The following is a 21,813-nucleotide window of genomic DNA, read 5'->3' on the forward strand; positions in this document are numbered from 1 at the left end:
TAGCATTTTCCTTTTTCTCTGTTGCCTTAGACACAGACTCTACTTCCTTTGCTTCCTAACTGGCTGAGATTATAGTTCAAATTATTCATATTCATTCATTTTCTGTAAGAATGTGCAGTTCTTTAGGCAGCATATATAATATATTATATAATATATATGGATATGTTGGTGACTGATGTAATCAACTTTCCTTTAAAGATATCAGAATTTTTATTTTGAATATCCTTGTAGATTAAGAAATATATTTATTTTGCTATTGAATATATGTGCACCATGCATGTAAATAGACTTCTGACCACTTTCACCACTGTGCTATCAATAAGTCCTATAAACGGTATTATCAACTTCTTTAGTAGTACCAGCTAGCCAAACTATATTTACAGTACTAAGCAACCCCAAATGGTCTCAATTAAAGTAAAAAATGAAAGCTTTCTTGATTTTGATCCCTGCCTCCAATTTATGAGCAACTAGAGAAAGTTGAATATGTAAGCTTGGGCAGCTTACAGCTTTGGCCTGCCTATACCTCCAGTTAGAGCTCATTGAACTCTTCTTACTCTTCTTTCTACTTTGAGACTGTACCAAAATATAAGCTATAGTGGCTGACTCTCTTACAACAATTCCTATGATAAGTAAGCTTTTCTTGTTCTTACTTAGTTGATCCATGTTTCCTTCTACAAACAATAGCAAGTAGAAGAAGCAACTTTCTTCCTCTGTGAGACTTAAATTTCATTTTATACTCTTATAAAATCTCCACTGAAAAATGTGCTTGGTAATCCACTGAGTTTTCCAAGAGCTTTTAAGTCTATCTTTCATAGTTATGTGTTCTGAATTTTATCATTGGGTAAATACTGTGTCAGTAAAATCTTTCACTTCACCATAACTATTTATTGTTATATAAATAATTATATTCATTAAATATTTAATCATATATAGTTGGTGGCTAATAACCAACCATTAATTGTGTGGCTAATCTTTAAGTTAATGATTGTCAATATAATAATATAAATTATTATTACTTCTTGGAATATGGCTCATAGTATTATTTTCAGACTTGTGGGGACATGAGGTTAATTGTCTGACCAATATAATAAGAGAAGTAGAAAACAGACTCATAGTTTAGCTTCTTTTCTTTTTCACTGTTTAAAGAATTTTATTAAAGCAAGAATTTTATAATCCAAATTACGTTTCCTCGCACAGTTATCAATTCTGTTACTTAGAACTAACATCCTGAGCTATTCCACAGTAAAGAATTACAAAATTAAAGAAAGGAATGCTTAAAATTTTTGTACTTTGCTGAAAATTCTTTTTCCCAAGGTCTATAAAACATTAATTTGTTTTTATATTTTACTAATTTTTTTTTTTTTGGCCAGTCCTGGGCCATGAACTCAGGGCCTGAGCACTGTCACTGGCTTCTTTTTTGCTCAAGGCTAGCACTCTGCCACTTGAGCCACAGCGCCACTTCTGGCCATTTTCTGTATATGTGGTGCTGAGGAATCGAACCCAGGGCCTCATGTATAGGAGGCAAGCACTCTTGCCACTAGGCCAATATTCCCAGCCCCTATTTTACTATTTTTTGTAGGTTTTTTTGTTGTTTTTAAATCAGGTAATCTAGGACTAGCACTGTTTGCTAGACCTGGCATTTGTTTGGTACATAAGGTTCAAAGTTTCCTTTCCTTTTTTTTTATTTATTTTATATTTTGCAATGTTGTTTTCATAATATTTAAGTTTTTCGATGCTTATATATTTTTCTTTGGTGAAGCACGAGTTTCTTTTCATGGTCCCTGATCAGTTTTTTAAACAGTTGGAACACCAGTGGCACTGTTGACTGCTTTCAGGGCAGCCTCTTTAGCTTGGTGGGCTTGTAGTACAGCTACAGCTTCATCAACCTTAGAATGCAGACACTCTGGAGACTCAAGCATATGAAGTAATTCTGAATTATCTATCTCCAACAACATGCCAGTGATTTTACCAGCAAGAGTAGGGTGCATGGCTTGGATAAGAGAAAACAGCCTTTCACCCAACATTTGCTTTTGCTCTTGAGTGTGGGCAGATGCCAACATGGAAGCAAAGGTTCCTGACCTTGTACATGAACAGCAAGCTGTTGCATGGTAACTTGTGGCTGTGCATTAAGATGTTGCTGAGGATTGTGGACTCCTGCAGCATATTTATACTGGGGAATGGTGCAGACAGCAGGAGTGGCTGCTGCAGCAGCAGCTGCAGGATGTGGACCCATTGTTTGTGTTGATGTGTTAGCAGCACGCTGTGTGGACATGACTCATGGAATCTGTGAAGAAGCTGGTCTCATAGTACTAAATGGTGGTCTAGGAGCGGCTGGTGGATAGCACCAGGAATATTTTGGAATGCATGAGGTCTGGCACCCTGAGCAGTCCAGCGAAGACTTGGTCTTAGTTGAGCAATTTGGGTAGGAGGATAGTATGCAGCACGGTTCTGAGTCTGTGGGATAGCTGCCATGAAGTAAACTGAAGCAGGTGCTGGCTGGTAGGGGTTGATTACAGGGTTGGGCACAGCTCGTACACTTGCCATTCTCTGCATATACTGGTTAGTGAGGTGAGCTTGGCACTCTTCTTTGCACTAAGCTAAAGCAACATAGAGTGGCTTTGTGGCCACAATTCTACCATTCATTTTTGTAACTGCTTTAGTGGCTTCTTCTGGGGAGGAGAAACATACAAACCCAAACCCTTTGCTTTGACCACCTTCTATCATAACCTTTGCACTAGTGGTTGTACCAAATGGAGAAAACTCTTTCCGGAGACGTTCATCATCAATACCATCATCAAGATTTTTCACATAGGGGCTGGGGATATAGCCTAGTGGCAAGAGTGCCTGCCTCGGATACACGAGGCCCTAGGTTCGATTCCCCAGCACCACATATACAGAAAATGGCCAGAAGCGGCGCTGTGGCTCAAGTGGCAGAGTGCTAGCCTTGAGCGGGAAGAAGCCAGGGACAGTGCTCAGGCCCTGAGTCCAAGGCCCAGGACTGGCCAAAAAAAAAGATTTTTCACATGAAGGTTAACACCCTGGTATCTGCTGATCCTATCTTGCTTCATCTGCTTAAATTTGCTGTCTGTCGTTCCACTTTTTTCTGAGCTCAACCAACATAAATTTGTTTTCCATTGAGCTCCTTTCAGTTCATCTCATCCACAGCTTTCTGTGCATCTTCATGCCTTTCAAAGCTTACAAATCCAAGTCCTTTGGATTTCCCACTTTCATCAGTCATTACTTTCACACTTAAGGCAGGTCCAAACTTGCCCAAGAGCTCCTTAAGGCGCTCATCATCCATGTCTTCTCCAAGTTCTGCTTCTCATTCCTTATGAGACTTAAATTGTCCAACAACTACTTTGCGATTATTTAGAAGCATCCCATTCATTTTTTTCAATAGCTCTTTCAGCTTCTTCTTGTGTCTCAAAATGTACAGATCCATAGCCCTTGGAACCATTTTCATCACAAAATACCTTACATGAAAGGATGTTACCAAAAGCAGAAAATGTATCATACAGTGCTTTATTATCAATGGATTTGTCCAATTTTTTAATGAATATGTTGCCCACTCCACTTTTACGAAGTGATGGATCATGCTGAGACCACATGATGCATACTGGCTTGCCCTTTACAACATCAAAATTAATGGTGTCCAAAGCCTGCTCAGCGTCTGCCGGCTGCTGGAAGTTCACATACCAGTAGCCCAAGGAGCAGCAGGTGATCATGTCCCTGTAGACCCGGACGGAGAGGATGGGCCTGGCCGGGCTGAACTTCTCATAGAGCATAGCCTTGGTCATGTCGGGGTGTGGATCCCTCACATAGAGCGAGGCCATGGGGTAGCTGGGGGCGCTGGGGTTCATCTTGGCACATCTGCCTGCAGGGCCACAGGCTGCGACCTTTCCATGAGAGGAGAGCGAGTGCTGGGGCCCTGGGCTGGAGCGGGGGGGGAGGGGAGCAGGGACTAGCGCAGAGGGACAAAAATCAACCGGAATCCATGACTACTCAAAGGCCGCAGAGCTGGATCGCTTTCACTGCTGCTGCAGGGTGGCCGGCTGCTGGCTGGGAGAGAGGCTGGTGGTGCCAGGCGGGCGGACCGGTGGGAAGGCCTTGGTCTCTGGGTGTCTTCTTGGAGCTGCTGCGGGGCATCGGGCGGCTGGGCGGGTCGGTCTCAGCTGCTTCACCGGGTTATTTTATAAAAGAGGAGGAAGGAAAAAAATAAAAGTCTCCGGTGGGGGAGACGTGGATTTTTTGTAAATTTTTGGGTTTTTTTTTTTAAAGGATTTTTTTTAAGATTTTTTAATAATAAATGTGTGTTCCAAGCCCGGAGCACACACTCCGCACTCTCAGCAGTAACCGCCAGGGAGAAGGGGCATAGTTTAGCTTCTTAATTCAGTGGAGGTTGAGATCTTTAAATTTAGTTTAAAAGAAATGTGAATATGATAAGAATGGGGAGACAACTTCTTATCATTCCTGGTAATTTAAGCATTGTCCCTATTTTTCTCTTTGCATGTATTTCTTGAGTCATGGCAATTGTAACCTCTTATGAATCTGAGGAGTCATTGGCCATGCAGATGCATTGTAATGATGTTAAGGACACCTACCTATCAGGCAGTCTAGAATTTAGATTCAACATAGTAAAGTGACAGGTGAGTGTGGCTGGTGGGTTAAAATGCTAGACTCCAGAAGTCTATACTAGATACTTTAATCATATACAAATTCCTTACCTAGTCTGGGGAACACCACCACCACCAATAAAAGGCCATACCATGTATGAAGTTACAAGATGTAGTGGCTATAACTGCTCTTCCTCCTACTGGATGGAAATGATATAGACTTCTAAGTTAATTTCTAAGAGCTGATGAAAATTTTATAGTTGATTTTTACTGCTTTTAAGCTTTTCTGAATATTTTAATACATTAAAGTTAATTTTTATTGCTTTTCATACATTGGATTTTATCTACTAAATATTGTACATATTATACTGTGCTCTGTGATGTTTTAATAATTATGTATAGTGTATAATTCTTAAACCAGATTAGACATGTTTGTCTCGGAAACATTCATCATTTCTTTCTCACTGATACTCCCAAATGTGTTCCTTGAGTTTTTGAAATGTACAAGATATCATTGCTATTTATAGTCACTATATTGTGAGGTGGCACCCCTAAATTTACTGTCTACTTCCAGCTGCAGCTTATTAACTATTAATAAATACTTGCCATCTCCCCTCAGTCCCATTTTACCCACATTCAGTAACCATTATTCTATTTCAATTTCAATGAGATCAAATTTCTGATTGTGGATATCAGTGAGAATGCCTGGGTTATTTCACTTAACAGAGTGATCTCCAGTTATATTTATGTTGCCAGATACAAAGGAATTTCATTCTTATAGTTCAATATAATTCTTTTTTTATTAATTAAATTTTGTTGACAAGGTGTTGTGCAAAAGGGATACAGTCACATAATAGGGCAGTGAGTACATATCTTGTGATATCTTACACCCTTGTTTTTCTTTCCCTTCCTTAGATCAGGTAGGCATATATACAATACCCAGTGTACCGAAATCATATACAGTAACTATATGGCATATGCCAAAGGATATTTACCTAGAACTTTAAATGTAACATCAACAATAGAGTCCTCCTGTGTCTTTCTCCTGGAATTGTTTTTGCTTAACCTCGTCTTATATGATCATATGTACATACCTGTTGAGCTATTGTGATCCACTGATAGGTCTTGGTTCAGTTTGGGCAGTTTATACTTCTCTAAGAATTGATACATTTCTGTAAAATTTTCATTCTTTAGTGAGTAGAGGTTCTGGAAATAGTTCCTTATGACTGTTTGAATATCCTGTGTACTTGTAATTTTTACAGTGTAGTCCCTGATCTTACAGATATGAGTCTCTTCTCTTCGTTTTTTTTTTTTTTTTTGTAAGTCTTGCAAGGGGTCTGTCAATTTTATTTATTTTCTCAAAGAACCAGCTTTTAGTTTTATTTACTTGTTGAACGGTCTTTCTATTCTCCATCAGACTTATCTCTTCTTTAATCTTTGTGATCTCTCTCCTCCTAGTCATTTTAGATTCAATTTTTTTTCTTGTTTATCCAGACGTTTTAGCTGCGTCATGAGGTTATTTACCTGTTCTGATTTCATCTTTTAATGTGTGCACTGAGGACATTGATCATGCCATTCAGCACTGCCTTTGCTGTATCCCATAGGTTTCTTGGTGATGTGTTGTCATTGTCGTTGTGGCTTATGAATTTGTTGATTTTGTCTTTAATTTGCTCTGTGACCGAAGTGTTAGATAACAGTGAGGGGTTTAGCCTCCAAGTATTTGTGTAATTTTTGTGGTATCCTTTGTTATTGAGGGTTACCTTGATTCCACTGTGATCAGATAAAATACATGGGATAATGTCAATACTATTGAATTTGCTGAGGTTCTTTGTGTGGACTATGACATGATCTATTTTGGAGTATGTTCCATGGGCTTCTGAGAAGAAGGTGTATTGGGTCTCTGTAGGGTGAAAAACTCTGCACAGATCTGTCAGATCCATGTGGGATATGGTGTTACTTATGTCTTCAGCTCCCTTGCTAATCCTCTGTGTGTTGGATCTGTCTCTTAGAGAGAGTGGAGCATTAAAATCTCCCACTATGATTGTATTTGGGTCTATCTTGTTCTGTAGTTCTGAAAGAATTTGTTTGACATATTTAGAGCCTCTTTTGTTCAGTGAGTATAAATTCATCACTGTGATATCTTGATTCTGGATTTTTCCTTGTATTAAAATGTAGTGTCCTATATCTTTTTGAACTGATTTTAATGAGAAGTCTAGCTTGTCTGCAATCAGGATGGCTACCCCTGCCGTTTGGGTAGGTGCATTTGCTTGGAAGATCTTGCTTCATCCTTTTGTTGGGAGCCTGTTTTTGTCCCTTGCTGTACGATGGTTCTCTTGAAGACAACAGATATCAATTTTTTGTTTATGGATCCACTCTGTCAGTCTTCTCTTTATCGGAGAATTTATACCATTTATATTCAAAGAGATCATTGATAGATGTGGTTTTTTCCCTTCCATTTTCCTGTTAGTCGGTGTTTCCTCTCCCTTCTTTCTTGTTTTTATTGACCTGCTCTTCCTGTTGGGCTCTGGCTATTTCAGTTTCTTTCTGTTTCTGTCTGGAGGTCCTGTATGTTTTCTGTTGGGTGGGGTTCCCCTCTTAGAATTCGCTCTAAGGCTGTTTTATTTTATTCACATTTTCCTTTAGTTACTCTTTGCTATGGAAAGATCTGGTTTTACCTCGAAAGTAAATTCTAATTTCTCTGGGCATCTAATTCTGGGTTTGCAGTTGTAGGCCTAGAGGACTTGGATTATGTTCTTCAAGGCTCTTCATTGGTTGTAAGTTTGTGTGGAGAGGTCTGCTGTGATTCTGGTCTTTTTTCCATTGTAATATAGTTCTTCCTTTGTTTTGCCTGCGTTCAAAATTTGCTCCTTATTGTTGAAATCTGAGGTCTTGATTATAATGTGTCTGGGGGAAGACCTTCTAGGGTCTGGTCTTCCAGGTATTCTATATGCTTCTGTTATTTGGGTGAGGTTTTCCCTTTTGAGATTGGGGAAAATCTCTGTAATAATTCTATTGAATATGTGTTGTATACCTCTGCTCTGGTTCAATATAATTCTTGTTCATAGTTATTAAATATATCTAAACATTGGATTAATGGGCATTTCAATTTTACATTCCTCAAAGACTTAGAATAAGGCTGTTTGATCTCAGAAATGCAGATTTTTTTCCACTTGATTTCACTCTTTAGATATATACTCAGTGAGACTGCTGGACACTGGTAGTTTCATTTCAAATTATTTTGGAGAAATGTCTTTGAAAATAATAAAAAAGATAGAAGCAAATGGAATGCATACATATTTTTTCCTTAAGTAAATTCTAGTTTATGTGTCTATTACTTGAAAATGCTTGTTTTCTAAATTGTCCTTAGTTGTACAAAGGAGTTGTGATTTAACAAAGCAGTTTATGAGTACAGTGCATCTTGATCAATGTCAACACTTTCAACATTCTCGGGGCTGGGAATATGGCCTAGTGGCAAGAGTGTTTGCCTCCTACACATGAAGCTCTCAGTTCGATTCCCCAGCACCACATATATGGAAAACAGCCAGAAGGGGCGCTGTGGCTCAGGTGGCAGAGTGCTAGCCTTGAGCGGGAAGAAGCCAGGGAAGGTGCTCAGGCCCTGAGTCCAAGGCCCAGGACTGGCCAAAAAAAAAAAACAAAAACAAACATTTTCAACATTCTCATCAACCTCTCTCTATTCACACTTTGCCTCACTTTTTTAACTTTAACTTCTCCCTTTTCTTCTTCATTTATCTACCCCTCTCAACTTTCCCCAACCTCCCCCTACTTTTGAAAATACCTGCTTCCTGGTGTTTATTTTGTTGGGCTTTGACTCATTTTTGCAAGGAATTGCACTATTTGATTTGCATACCACCCTATGTACTACGTAATTTATACATATAAGGGGAATCATGCATTTTTCCAAATCTTTCTTTTTCTTTAGAAATGTACAATGTCATTCCTTCTAATAGATGCATAAAATTTCATTGTGTATGTACACTACATTTTCTTGATTCATTTATCAGTTGAAGGTCATCTGGACTGATTTCCTGTCTTGTCTATGATGACTGGTTCTATAATAAACACAGTTTGGATGGGGGTTTTACTACAACCTTATTTGTGATCTTTTAGATAAAGACTCAGAAGTACAATTGCTGTGTCATAGAGCAATTGTAGTTTTTGATTTGTGTGTGTGCATGCGTGTGCATTTGTGTGTATGTGTGTACGTGTGTGTGTGTGTGTGTGTGTGTGTGTGTATGCTGAACCTAGGGCTTGAACTGGGGCCTGGGCACTGTCCCTGGTTTAAGCCACAGCTCTGCTTGTGCTCCCACCCCTTTTTTGTAGTTTAGTAGAAATAAGAGTATCACAGATTTTCCTGCCTGAGCTGGCTTTGAACTGGGATCCTCAGAAGAGTAGCTAGGATCACAGGCAGGAGCCACTGGTGTCTGGTTTATATTTAGTTCTTTGAAGAATCTCTACACTGTATTCCAGAGTGGTTGCACAAGATTACATTCCCATCAACAATGTATTTAGGTCCTTCTCTTTTGGTCACATTCTGACCAGCATCTGTTTAAGTTTGTTTTCTTGATAATGAACATTCTAATTGAGATGAGGTAGAATTTCAATGTTGTTCAGATTTGCATTTCCATTATGGCCAGATATATTGAGTATTTCTTCATGTATATATTGGCCATTTTTACTTCTGAGAAGTCTCTTTTTAAGTTAGTAACTTATTTATTAATTGGGTTGTTGCTTCTTAACATTTTTATACTTTCTGTGTATTTGGGATACTATACCCTTGTCTGATATATAGTTGTCAGAAATCTCCCATTCTATTGTTTAGCTCATTGGCTATGCTCTTTGTTGAGCAAACCCTCTTAAGTTTGATACAATCTCTTTTATCTTTCTTTGATTTGCTATGCTTCTGAATTGTTACTTAGAAAATTTTTACCTGTGCCTAGGAGCCCTAATGACTCCCCTACACCGCCTGTACTAGTTTCATGGTTTCCGGTCTTCACTGAGGTTACTTCTTTAGGTATACTTTAGTTTTAATATTTTGTGTTGGAAGTATAATAATTGTTCTTACATATATGTTCTGTTTACTCAAATGTAATTTACTTTTATTTTCTATTGAGACATATTTGTACATTCTTATAGATGAATTAATGGTAATTTCATATATGTATGCAATGTATAATAATTAAATCAGGATAGCTATTACTTTATACTTTTCAAATATTATTTATTTTATGTGGTGAATATTTATTGCTCTTCAATTTATGTTGAAATAGATTAGGGATTATTATAGGGAAACTACAATAAATTCTTCCTTTCTATCTGTTTGGTTGAATCTTACTGTGATTCTGTAGTCCATTTTTTATTTACTTTTTGCCAGTACTGGGACTCGGACTCAAGGTCTGAGCACTGTCCCTGGCTTCTTTTTGCTCAAGGCTAGCACTCCACTTCAGTCTTGAGCCACAGTGCCACTTCTGTTTTTTGCTGTGTATATAGTGCTGAGGAATATAACCTGTAGCTTTGTGCATGCTAGGCAAGCACTCTCCCACTAAGCAACTCTCCCAGCCCTGTATTCCATTTTTCTCAGTATCTTATGCAAATAAATTGACTTATGAGTTTCTACAAATGAGTGACAAAATATTTGTCTTCTGTCCATGTTACTACAATAATGGCATTAAGTACTTCTTTGTGGTTGGGTAATGTATCAATTTGTCTGTGTGAATGTATTTCCTTAAATATAGTGTTTACATTATATTTCTTTTTGATATAATGATGAAAATTGTAAGATAATTATAAATTCTATGTACATCATCTATTCATCCATTTATCTGTCATTTATCAACCTACCTACCTATTTTTCCCTCTAACTCTTGCTCCACTGTTAATTGGTGGCTGAGGGCTAAGGGGAATTTCCAAATGTGGTACATAGCACTGTGTTACCTGCAGTCACTATTGTTAGATGGCATCCATCATTGCTTGGAAGAAAATATTAACAAATCATATAGTTAATGATTCTATATACTACTTCCATATCCCAGTCAATAAGAATGGAGAATTAAAAACATAGTTCAAATGTTAGCAAAGAAGTACTTCATAATGTTAAAATAAATTATTTCCACAATCCATATTGAAGTTATATAAAAATTCTTATTTTCTCATATATAACAAATGTATAAAACTTGAAGAAATATAATTAAGACTTTAGTAAACAGAAATACTTATAGAAAGGCAAATGGCAGGGTGCTGGTGGCTCACACCTGTAATCCTAGATACTGAGGAGGCTGAGGTCTGAGGATCAAGGTTTAAGGCTAGCCTGGGCAGGAAAGTCCAGGAGACTCTTATCTCCAATTAACCACCAGAAAAACCAGAAGTGACCCTGTGGCTCAAAATTGTAGAGTTTTAGCTGTTAGCTAAAGAGCGCAGGGATAGCTCCCAGGCCAAGAGTTCAAGTCCCACACCAACGGCAACAACAACAAAAATAAATGGGAAAAATACCTGTCTATGGAAAATAAATTAAATTTTATGTCAGAACATATTTATGGATATTTTCTTGAGTTAATAATTGTATTATTGACTCTAGTTCAATTTTTAAAATTGTGTTAACACAAATAAATCATATATCTGTCTATGTACACCTCCCAAAATTAAGTCTAACACATAGGTGTGAATCACCAATATACCATACTTTCTTTCCCAGTATTCTGGAAGTTTAATGTATTGACACTAAGCTTTTTTTTTTTTTTTTTTTTTTTTTTGGCCAGTTCTGGGCCTTGGACTCAGGGCCTGAGCACTGTCCCTGGCTTCTTCCCGCTCAAGGCTAGCACTCTGCCACTTGAGCCACAGCGCCGCTTCTGGCCGTTTTCTGTATATGTGGTGCTGGGGAATCAAACCTAGGGCCTCGTGTATCCGAGGCAGGCACTCTTGCCACTAGGCTATATCCCCAGCCCCAGACACTAAGCTTTTGTGTACTAGTAAACTTTTAGTGTATTTTGTTCCAGTTTGACTACAGAGCAGCACAATAATTCCAGGTAACCCCAAGGAAAGCACTCAGACTAGAGGCACTCTAGTCTCTCTGAAACTGAAGAATATTCTGTTTAGACAAATGCTTTCTTTTGATCAGTTTCACTAACCCCGCCTTCAGAGCTCTATTTCTTAGGCAGTATATGACTGGGTTAAGGGAAGGGGGTAACACAATATAGGAAGCAGATAGAATGAGATCAGTATATGATGAAGACCCCAAGGTAGGTTTCAGGTAAGCAATAAAACCACTTGATAGGAATAGAGTGACTACTGTGTGGAAGGCAAGTGGAACAGGCTTTTGCCTGGCCTTCTGTGGATGGAATTTTCCTGACAGTGGAGAAGATATAGATATAGGAGATCATGATGTAGACAAAGTAGCAAAAATCAAGTATTGAGAATGAGCGCAATTTCTACAATTATATGCTTTGAACAAGAAATAGCAACTGGGGAATATCACAGAAAAACTGGTGGACTTCATGCTATCCACAGTAAGACAGCTAAAAGGTACTCACTGTGTGTATAGCTGATATCAGGGCACTGTGGAGCCAGGCAAAGGTGGCCATCTGCACACATGATGACTTCATAGTGCAGAGGATGACAAATGGCAGCATAGTGATAAATGGACATGAGCATGAGGAGGCAAAGCCCTGTGTCTGCTGAAAACAGTACCAGAAAGACCTGGTCCACACAGCCAAGGAAAGAGATGGAGTTTTGATGGGTGATGGTGTTGGCAATGGTTTTCGGCACCACAGCAGAAATGAGGGAGAGATAAAAGATGAACATTATCCGTAAGAAAAAGTACATGGGTGAGTGGAGGCAGAGGTCCAAGGATGTTACAGTGATGACGAGAGCATTCCCCATCACAGCTGCCAGAGAAATCACAGTGAAAGCCCCAGTATGCAAGAACTGAAGCTGCCACAGGCCAGAGAAACCCAGGAGAAGGAACTCTGTGACCACTGAGTCATTGATGATTCTTGGTTATGCATCCTGTGTTTAAAAACAGTTTGAATATAATAATCAACAGCACCGTACTTTTCTGTTTAATGTTTAGAAGAACTAGGTAATTTCTGTCTATGTGTATGACTTTATGTGAGTTTCTATAAATAATAGCTTTGGAGGCAAATGTTCCTGAATTGAACAAACAGTAGTTGCTTGGTGTTTTTTTTTTTTTGGCATGTTCATTCTCATCATGTTTTTTATTTCATTTTGTTTTTGAGAAGTTTAAGTATTACCACAGTATTCAGATGTGTCAATAAGCTCTTTAGAGGATTTCAGGACAGATAATCAGTCCCTTGTGAAGAAGGATATTATTGTGAAAGTATATGAGGGTCAAGAAAGACCCTATACATGGAATACCCATTATTCCCCTGCCATGAACTATTTTATGTCTTTGATAATTTTGGTGCTTAGTAGTTTTTTTTACTGATAACTTTTTCTGTGTTTAAAATGCACTGTATCCACATATGGACATATTAGAGTGGAACTTCTGCATGTTATACATATAATATATGCTAACTCAGAAGTAAAGCAATAAAACCTTTTTCATTCTCTTCATTTTTATTTCTTGTTTTCATAATTTCTAAATTTTTAAATGAATTGTTTGTTCAAATATCATAGTCACAGAGTTTCTTTGGGGGATGAGACTTTCATTAAATACTTCTGTAGGTTTTAAATCTACAAAAGAATAGATAGGTTAGGTGTCTCACTCATGCAATCCCAGCAAGTTAGGCACTAGAAATTAGAGAGTTTATCCTGGGTAATGGTTAGCAAATCTCTGTCCCTATCAACAAGTTTGTCCTGGTGGCATATGCCTGATCCCAGGTGCAAAAGAGGCCATAGGTAGGATGATTATGTCCAAGGTTGGTCCCAAGGCACTATTTAGAACCTACAAGAAGAGTGATTACAGCAAAAAGGAATGTGGGCATGGCCCATTGTAGAGCATGTTCATGAGGCCCTGATGTCAAATTCCAGCAATATCAAAAACTAAAACCTATGATACGAAAGATTGAAAATATGTATAAATTTATATTTTCCTTTATTTAAATCTGTTTCTAACTCTCTGATAACTGTTTATGTACTGTATAACATTGGTTAAAATTAACATTTTATTAGAAGGTCCAGGTAGTAGAGATTTAACATTGTACATGTAAAACTAGTGAAACTATGCTGAATGTGTTAAATATGTTTAGGATTAGGATACATAGATATTTTCTCTTGGGACAATTTTTATGTCTGAAATTATAACCAGAAAAATAGGAAAACTAAAACTTACTAAATTATCTTCCTTGCAGAGATCACAGGCCATCCGATTTTTGATGAAATGGCTGGATAAATGATTACTCATCAGTAACTCAGATGTCTCTAACATCTTAATTTTGTGAAGCTCTCTCACTAATAGCACTGAATTTAAGCAAACACAGCTGTGTATAAGAGCAAAAAGTGAGATGGAAAGCTTTTGATCTCTGTTGCCCATCTACCAAAGGCTGTGCCCAAAATTCCAAAGGGAAATGCTGCTACTGCTGTAGGGGCGTTATTAATCCATTCCTCTCAATTACAAGACACAAAAGTTGTCACAATTTATATATAGAAACATTGCATCACAAATTATGTTCTCTTGCAAGGAGTACCTTCAAATAGTGTAATACAACTGAGAGTCTTTATTAATACTGAGAAGTCATTGAGTAAGCATATTATTCTGGTCATTCATTGAGCATTTATACAGAAGAGCTAACGTGTCTGAATTTTCCCAGGGCTTGTTTATCTCTTATTATTTTCTTTTTATTGCCAGTACTGGGGCTTGAACTAAGGCCCCGAACATTGTCCCTGGCTTCTTTTTTGCTCAAGGCTAGCACTCTACCACTTGAGCCACAGCACCACTTCTCACATTTTCTGTTTATGTGGCACTGAGGAATCAAACCCCGGGCTTCAGGCATGCTAGGCAAGCACTCTACCACTAGGCTAGATTCCTAGCCCTCTCTTACTATTGTCTTATGAAATCATACTTTTATTATATCTGACACATACATGATACGTTTATCAAATATCATTTATTTAAAAGCACATATAAATATGTATAATTATATATGATACTGTATAACACATATATGTATCATATATAAAAGTATATATAAATATATATAATTGTTTTTACATATTTACAGATATCCCATATCTGCTGAGGAAACAATAATATCACAAGCTAGTTTTGAAATGACACACATGCATAAATATAAATGGTATTTTCACTCTATGCCACTTGACTCATTCAAATAAATTTTTTTGTTGTTGTTTATTTTTTTTTTGGCCAGTCCTGGGCCTTGGACTCAGGGCCTGGGCACTGTCCCTGGCTTCTTTTTGCTCAAGGCTAGCACTCTGCCACTTGAGCCACAGCGCCACTTCTGGCCGTTTTCTGTATACGTGGTGCTGGGGAATCGAACCCAGGGCTTCATGTATACGAGGCAAGCACTCTTGCCACTAGGCCATATCCCCAGCCCAAATAAATTTTTTTTTTTTTTTTTCTGGCCAGTCCTGGGGCTTGGACTCAGGGCCTGAGCACTGTCCCTGGCTTCTTTTTGCTCAAGGCTAGCACTCTGCCACTTGAGCCACAGCGCCACTTCTGGCCATTTTCTGTATATGTGGTGCTGGGGAATCGAACCCAGGGCCTCATGTATATGAGGCAGGCACTCTTGCCACTAGGCCATATCCCCAGCCCTCAAATAAATTTTTTGACAATATTGTTTTTTCTTTTTAAAATACTTTACCAATCCATAAGTAATAAAGGTTCAAATATCATTTTCCACAAAACAAATTGGATTTTCAATAAATGATTTTTTCACATGTACTACTAATCTTTCTCATTAGTTCTACCAAATAAGCTAGGGATACTTCTAAAACTTTTCACAATAATGTTTTAAAACACAAGCCGTTCTGATCCCTGTGTCCTCTCTAGTTTTCACATATATAAATGCATATGATAATGTTTAATTTATAAATTAGAGACTGTAAGAGATTAGCACACAATAGCCCTAAAGTTTAGACAACAGGTGCTGTTATAAATGTTATTCAAAATTTGTGAATTTGTGTTTTGACAATTTTCATTGAATATCTTCAGATTTTGGTTGCTTGCATGTAAGTAAGAGCAAACACAAACAAGGGAGTTTACTATTTGAGGTCATGAAATGTGAAACTATCTTTGCTCCTTGCTCTGTAAAACAAATGCGTCTTTTTTTATTATTTTTTTTTGCCAGTCCTGGGGCTTGGACTCAGGGCTTGAGCAGTGTCCCTGGCTTCCTATTGCTCAAGGCTAGCACTCTGCCACTTGAGCCACAGTGCCGCTTCTGGCCGTTTTCTGTATATGTGGTGCTGGGGAATTGAACCCAGGGCCTCATGTATACGAGGCAGGCACTCTTGCCACTAGGCCATATCCCCAACCCCAAATGCGTCTTTAACGTAAATGTTTTCTCTAATGCCTTTGGCTAGAAATTCAAGAACAAGTGGATCTCTTGAAAAGTTGGGTTCTAGCTACAATCTCTTTCCTACATAAAGATTTCTCTTTACTGTACTAGGTTTGGGAGAGTCACCTTTTTATTTAATTAACTGTAAATCAACAATTGGTAAGTGGATACATTTATGAGTAACAAAATGTTATGATTTATAAATTCAATGTGATTTCATTCAATAAACTTTATTACTATATCCACCAGCCATGTGCAAATCACTTTTATGGTGGGAAACTTAAATAATAATGATCTTACAAACTATATTAGAACATGGTGATGTCTATCAGTATTAGACAAAATTAACTGTTCCTTCGTGCTGTATAATATGGCTAAAATGAATCACAGCATATATTCTTCCTGTTTAACTGAAGCTTTGTACACTGCCCAACATCTTCACATTTCTTCTGTTCCTCAACCAAAATAACCACTGTCAGGGTACCCCTCTAGAGGGGGCTGTACCCAGAAACTGAAATGATGAAAATCAGGACACGGGGGTGCAAAGGCGAATGAACCAATGCACACTTTATTTTAGGAGGGCCAAGACTTATATACTGTTTTAGGAACAGGGCCATAAGACATCAGTTTACAACTTCAAGAGTAAAGTTCAAACAGAAAGATACACATCATAAGATAAAACTTATCTAAGCATGGCTACATCTGTCAATACATTATAGGATCAGACTGGTCAAGGCAAGGTTACATTTATCCCCTAACTACTTGTTTGCTCTGAGTTAACTATCTTAGCCATAAAACTCCCCCCCCCCCACACACACACAGTAAAAGCCCCTCCCCATGTAACTGTGTAAATAAATCTTCCAAGGAACTCTCTTATCAGGAGAGGAATGTCTCATTATCAAATGGTTTCTTTCCGCCATCAAACACAGGAAATTCCTTAATGGAGGTATGCCCCCATCGGCCTATTAGTTTGCTAATAAGGCTTCAGAAAGTTAGTGTTGAGGCTGAGTCCACCACAGGTCAGAGAATCATTCTCCTACAAACCACCATTCTGCCTCTGTACTTTCATAAGCTCCATTGCACATGTAAGTAAGAACAGGCTCTATTTGTCTTTCTCTGCCTATTTTAACTTAATTATGGTAATATTCTAATCCAGTATAGGTTTATTTTATTTTATTTTTTCCTATGCTGTATCCAGGTAATATAGTCTCTTTTTTGGATTGGTTAGCTCTTGTGCAGATACTTGTGGGCATAAATTCAAATTGTATATAAGTTCAAATTGATCTTCCTTTGAAGAGGCAGGTGTTATCTTTGTAATACTTTACATTGTCTAAATGAAAAAAATGAAAATCAGAGTTGTTTGTCTTAGATAATCATTATTTATCATCAAATTTCTATCCTCAAATGGTAACACTGGTATGTTTTAAAACTACATGCATTGCTTTAAAGTTATATTTTAACCTGAATTTTCATCAAATTATGAAATTTTTAAGGATTTTAAAGCTATATACATTTGTAGGAACCAAGCCAATTATGCAAATCTTTTACATATTTACTGCTTATTACATCTTTTTTGTTCTTACTTTGCTAGTGTTTTAAAAAATACTGTCTTTAAATTGTTTTACAAAGGGGTTTCAATTTACCTCTTATCTAGTTGGGTACTCTGAAATAGAGACCGCATGGTAAGAGCAGGGGCCACTGCTGTGAAGTCCATTTGGGACTAGCTCCTTTACAAACCTGGCTATAAAATCAAAGGATGAGGGACGATGTAGAAGGTCTCTGGAAAGGGGCCTGTGTGAATGTGGGTCTTTGAAAAGAGATGTTTTAACTTGTTCAAGCTTTCTTTCTTTCTTTTTTTTTTTTTTTTTTTTGCCAGTCCTGGGCCTTGGACTCAGGGCCTGAGCACTGTCCCTGGCTTCTTTTTGCTCAAGGCTAGCACTCTGCCACTTGAGCCACAGCGCCACTTCTGGTCATTTTCTGTATATGTGGTGCTGGGAATCGAACCCAGGGCTTCATGTATACGAGGCGAGCACTCTTGCCACTCGGCCATATTCCCAGCCCATGTTCAAGCTTTCTATCAGCTGAAAATACTATTTCTTACTTGTTAGTCTGGTATTGATTCAAATCTTAATATCCATTCTAATAAGGTGAATGAACTAACAAGTATTCTTGTATGTTACTAAGAGCAACCCCACTTTGGGTCCCAAAGTGAGTTGTAATCCCACTTTGAACACTGAACACGTATAGAAAATTCTCACATAGCAGCTCAATCATTTGTTTCAACCAGAAAATTAAAAATAAATATTCATCAAAGCACAGTTAAAATTTTCCAAATACTGTAGGTTATTTCAAAATCACATATGGACATGATTCTATAAACTGAGGTATCCCAATGCAAAGATATGTGTTTGCATGTGTGTGTAGAGAGAGGGAGTTGGGGGGAGAATATGAGATAGATTCTTGTATGTTTCCAGGAAATAATGCTAAGGGAACAAAGCCAAGTAATGCAAGCACAAACATAATATGCTGACTCTTTAGAAAAAAAAAATCAGTTAACAATTCCTGCTTGGGAATTCCCCATGCAAAACCGACATAAACAAAGTTCCCCTGGTGTTGGTAAGAACAAAACAATGAGCCTGACCTTTCTTCCACAAAAGTTCTGCATTTCTCACTATGGCCTCGCCCAGTTGCACATGTAGGCACTTGCGCATCAGGTCCTAGCATACTACCGCAGGAAAATTTGTACAAGAATAATGTCTGTTGTAATTACTTGCAACATGGCACGTGAAACTGTAGCTTCTATTGTTGATGATCCTCTTGTATCCCCTTCCTGTGGTTGTACCCACACTATCACTGTATCTTACCTGAGTACACTGGAAACTGTATATACTGGTATTAGAACTAGGGAAGTGAAAAGGCATATCAAAATTGAGAGACAAAGGATAAAAAGACAAAACTCCAAAAGCAATACTTGCAAAACAATTTGGTGTAAACCAACTGAACAACTCATGGAGGGAGAAGGGAAAGGGGAGGGCGGAGAGGGGAATGAGGGAGGAGGTAACAAACAATACAAGAAATGTACCCAAGGTATAATGTATGAAACTGTATCCTCTCTGTACATCAGTTTGACAATAAATAAGAAAAAAAAACAAATGAACGAATAATGGTTGATTGCACCCCAAAGTGCCTGAATGGGAATTCAGTCAATGCACATGAAGAGTGTGATCAGACTGCACGAAGCTTCTGATTGTGTAGGCAAGGTTATATGACCTGCAAATTGTCTGGTGATTTTTAACATTATGTCAATCTTTCCTAGAGAGTCACTCCATTGCAATGCCTACCAGGCAGTTCCCTTCTTTGTTACCACTCCTATCTACTGGGAGCTCTGCTCATCAACTGATCTGAGAGGCTCTGTCTTGGTTATTTTAAGAAACTTTTCTGTCACTTCCCTTAAACTTTTCTATCATAGCAATGCAAGGTGTGGACACAGTTAAAACTCTCAATACAATACTTTCTGTACTATGTGTCAGTTTCCTACTTGCATAGCTTCTGTGTGTGACCTGTTTTCTCAGATCTTTGATTTATTCACCTTATTATTTAGGAGTTGATAGAGGTAACACAAAGGGCTATGAGCCTCTTTAAGGAGAATTGGGCCTATGCTTGTGTTTCTATCCTAGGCAAGCCCTTCTAAATTATGGTGAAATCACTTGGCAGACAAAATTTGACTTTATACTTTCTACTAAAAATACAGTGAAGAGATTGAAGTGATGACACAGATAAAAACCCAAGCTACACATGAACTTCTTTGTTAAAAGGCAAAAATAATTAAATACATAACCTAAAATTAAGGTAAGTAAAAGGAGGTGTGGGTTGGTAAGGTAGGTGGAAGGGTTGAAAAGGTTGACATCAATCCAGATGCACTGTGTTCAGAAACTGCTTCAGTGAATGGCAACTCCTTTGTACAACTATTTAAAGGTAATTAAATATGTAATCAATTACACACAACCTGAAGAAAAAAATACTTCTATAGATATCTAGGGTTATACTCTAGATTAATGGGGCATTTTCTGCCTTCTGCTCCAACTTTTGGATGGGTTAGATCTTTCAGATATTATGTAAACCATTTGCCAAGGATATACAAGTTTTCTTTGATTCAATGAGACAAAATAGAAGTGTTTTCTTCAAACATAGGAAAAGGTCATGACCAAATCAAACTTTGGTTTTGAAAAATAGGACATAAAAGATGGTTGGAAAAGGAATCAAGGCTGCTTGTAAGGCAGGATGACCCTGCCCCTCTTTGATATTCTTAATAATCAGAAATTTACTGGGTGCTACCCTCTGCGAGACAGTTTTTCTTAAAGCATTTTACCAATTAGTTTTGGTAAAACAAAAACAATCATTGACTCACTCAAAGTGCAATAACATAGAACAGATTCTGCCAAACTGATGAGGACAATTTGTCTAATGATGACATCCCATTACATCATACTGGCTCAGAAATAGGCATAGAGATTTAGAGAACATATTCTACTTGTAAGTATACAAAATGAGTAGAAATTTCAGAAATAAGACCATGAAAGCTATTGCTTAATCAATGATCAGTCAAATAAAATGAAATGACAGTTCTCCAAAGAACTTGAAAAATGCTCAAAATTCATAGCCATAGTGAAAATGAAAATCAAAATTATATTGAGATTCTATGAATATCTAGTCAGAATTGTTCTTAACAAAGGAAATAACAACAAAAATTTTAGAGAGGATTGTGGGAAAAGAGAGCCTTCCATACAGCTGAGAATTTCATGAAGCACTTTTTAACTCAGTATGGATGTTTCTCAGAAATTTGGGGCTACCATAGTCCTCCTGTGCAACTAGGCATATATCCAAAAGGATCCAGAGTTAGCATGTAAAAACTGTCTCTACACTCATGCTTATTGCAGCACAATTCACCATATCTATGTTAGGTAAGTACAAACAGACACCGATGCACCACCTATCCTGGACAGGTTATTGCCTAAAGAATAGAAACATTAAATCTGTTGAAGCTAAAATCTTGTGGAACATTGCACACAGTGGAGTAATGGACAATAACTAAAATAGAAGTTAGGGAGAAGTATTTTTTAAGTTATTCTTTCTCAAAGAAGCTTCTTGAAATGTTCCCTGTTTAGAAATCAATATATTATGAAATCTTTTAGTGAAAAATCACAACCTGTTTGTCATAATAGAAATTAAATCATGTCTACTTTTACTTTCCATGACTCACTCTTATATGAATTTTTATATTACACCAATGGTGATTTTATATTTGTTTTATGCAATAACCTCACATTCCTCCCAAATATGGAGGGAAGAAAAACAGATGTAACACTCTGAGTGCAGTCCAACTATGCCATTTCTCAACCAGGTTCTCCTTTAGGGAAGACAGAAACCAGAGCATTGACAGCCTCCCAAAACCAGGATGCAGAATGTGTTTTTATCCAGTTTTATTTCCCTTCCAAAAGAAAATCCACCACCCCAAATTTTTTTGTGCATAATGCCAGTCTTGCCTTGCTATGGGAGAAGATATTGAGTTTATGTGGATGGGTCCCTCATTGATAGAATTAATTCCTTTGTGAGCAACATAAACTTGGCTCTCTCTTCTTTGTATGAGACATAAAGAATTGCTGGCAGTTTGCAAACCATACGATGGCCCTCACATGCACCAGACTATGTTATAC

At 37.7% G+C, this 21,813-nt stretch overlaps 2 pseudogenes; both read right to left on the minus strand.

Annotated features, from left to right (window-relative positions):
* Nucleotides 1-1,787: 1,787 nt before the first annotated feature.
* Nucleotides 1,788-3,860, minus strand: LOC125359457 (annotated as a pseudogene).
* Nucleotides 3,861-11,688: 7,828 nt separating this feature from the next.
* On the minus strand, nt 11,689-17,813 carry LOC125359840 (annotated as a pseudogene).
* Nucleotides 17,814-21,813: the final 4,000 nt, after the last annotated feature.

This window comes from Perognathus longimembris, chromosome 11 (assembly GCF_023159225.1).
Source record: "Perognathus longimembris pacificus isolate PPM17 chromosome 11, ASM2315922v1, whole genome shotgun sequence".
In the NCBI taxonomy this organism is placed as follows: Eukaryota; Metazoa; Chordata; class Mammalia; order Rodentia; family Heteromyidae; genus Perognathus; species Perognathus longimembris.